Raw genomic sequence first — 2,798 nt, forward strand, 5'->3', positions numbered from 1 at the left:
AGATTGATTAGAACACATCTATCCACTCTCGAGAAAAAGTTTGCATGCCTATACATAGAGATTGAACTAATAAAGAAATTAGTCTAGCAATTTAAGTCAAGAAAGGAATTTTAGAGTTAAAAATGAAGGCTTACACTTTATATGTTTAGTTGTGATAAGTATGGCCACAGGAAGAAAGTCTGTATGAGAGGAGACAGTAAAAAAGTTAGGACTAAATGGTGGTAAATAACTCGGTTGGTATTCCGACAGAATCTCTAAATAGGAATGGTGCAGATGAGACAGAATTGGCCCCCAAAATTTTAAATTCAGATAAACCTTCAGTGATGATTGAGGAGTGAAATCCCTTTTTTTTAAGAAGTGATATTATTATGAACCAGGAGAACACTTTAGGATGCTTTGTGCCATGGATGTTAGCTAAATGGCACCAAGGCAAGAATGGAAAAAGTAACAACTCAAGTAATGAAGCCCAACAAAAACAAAAGTTATTCAGATTTTTTATACCAAATCTTAGAGAGAGAAGAATCCGATAATCCAAACCATCCCCCACTAGTGGAAAAAAAGTCATTGGATAAAGCAAAACAAATAGCACTTGCTACTAGGAACAAAAATATGTACAACCCAAACAAATACCTTTAAACAAGTTCCAGGTTGTAGCGGTCCATAAAAGGAGTACAAGAGATGGGCCAAAACGGATCAAAGAAGACAAAAAGGCATACCCCGTATATTCATTTTAGAGAAAGAAAAAGCAGTAGTAATAGAGTACTCAAATTCATAAAGGAAAGGAGTACTAGGAGACCTTGGAGATGATAAAATATGTTTGAAGCCAAGAAGGCGACGACTTCTTATCTCTAGCTGGAGCCCTTTTTGTTCAGATTAGTCATCCCACTAAAGAACCATAGCCATTGTGAAATTTCTCAGGAGAAGTTTGAAGAATGCCAACTTTGTGACTAATCCACATGACACCTAAGATCCAGCTCGAGTCATGATGTGCTGAATTTCTCAGATCAATAACTCGTGTTTGAGGAAGATTCAGCAATAATGACAGTTGATTAACCTACTACATCTACAAATCATCTTTTTTTTGCTATTTGTTTTGTATTTTTTTCACTTTTCTAGTTATTTTATTTTTTCTAAGGATATAATAACCTGGAATTGTAAAAAGGTGGGTAACAAAGGTTTTCCTTTGTTAATTAAGAATATTTATCGTTAGTATAAGGTTGTTGTCTTTTGTTTGTTAAAGACACACATTTCAGACTCTAAAAATAATAATATTGCTAAAAAATTTGGTTTTTCATATTGATACTTTATGGAAGGCATTGGGTTTTCAGGAGGTATTTAGGTTTGTAAAATTCTTCTATTTGAAATGTGAGATGATTGAAGCATACAGACAATTTATTCACCTAAAATTGGATTCCTATAAAAAGCATAAGTGGTTCTTCACTGTGGCTCATGAAATAAACTGTGGGAGGGATTAAGAAGAATAGTCGATTAGGGACTAATGAATGGTGTATTGAGGGTGATTTTAACTACATTCTATCTATAGAAAATACTGGAGATAGTTCGAATTTATATAATGATCACCAATATTTAACTAATTGTCTATTGGATTATGGTCTCCAGTACTTAAGCTTCCAAGGTCAACTATTCACTTGGCAAAAAGGGACTATTAAAAGAAGATTGGACATATATGTGGCTACAGATAATTGGTCTCAATGCTTCAATTAACTTAAGGTTCAACACACGTCGAAATTAAAGTCAAATCATGTACCCGTCTTACTAAATTTGTCTTTTGAAGAACCTAGCGTTGCCTGCTCTTTCTGGTTCCTAACTCCCTGGCTGACACATGAAGACTTCAATAATCTCTTAAAGAATAATTGATAAAAGGATACTGAGTTGGTCAATAATATTACAAAATTTATGGAGGTTGCTAAAGTGTAGAACAAGGAGGTGTTTGGAGAGTTACTTAGACAAGTTATAGCCAAACCTATTCCTAGATAAGTTGCAGTCAAACCTATTCCTAAATAACAACTTGAAAAATTCTCTCTGGGAGATTAGAAGTCCCCAAACTCATATGGACTTCCTCCTATATTTTATCAAAGCAATTAGAAAACTGTGAAAGCTTTTGTTCTTGGGTAGGTTTCTAAGATTTTTCAGAACTAAGAAGAAATAAAGTTTGTGAATAATACCTACAGTTCCATAATTCTAAAAATTGACACTTCGAAAAATTTTAGCAATTTTTGCATTATAGAATTCTACAATGTTGCTTATAAGATTATAACAAAAATTATATAGATTACTCTTTCGAAAGCTATCTTACTAGAGAACTTTGTGACTTGCTATTTCTCTCTTTAAATTTAAGTACTGTGGAATGGTGTTTCTTCTAGCTTTTTTTTTCCTTCTAGAGGCATCCGGCAAAGGATCCAATATCCCATACTTGTTCGTTCTCTACAATGAGTGACTTTCTCAGATCATTTAGGTGGCGGTGAAGCATAAAATTTGATAGCCAATCGCATTAAATAGGAGGAGAACCCATATCACACTAATATTTTGTAGACGACATTGTCCTGTTTGGACAGGTGTCTATGGAACAGGTTGAAATTATTCGGAAATTCATGATTTGTTTTGTCGGTGTTTTAGTCGGAAAGTAAACTTTAAAATTTCATATGTTTACCTCTCTAATAATATATGTATCAATGAAAGACAGAATTAAGTAGTGCTTTGAAGATGACATTAACTGCTAATATGAAAAAATACTTGGGTGTACCCCCTACTGCATAGTCGACTCGAAAGTGTAGACT

The sequence above is a fragment of the Arachis hypogaea genome, chromosome 4 (genome assembly GCF_003086295.3).
Source record: "Arachis hypogaea cultivar Tifrunner chromosome 4, arahy.Tifrunner.gnm2.J5K5, whole genome shotgun sequence".
Lineage (NCBI taxonomy): Eukaryota > Viridiplantae > Streptophyta > Magnoliopsida > Fabales > Fabaceae > Arachis > Arachis hypogaea.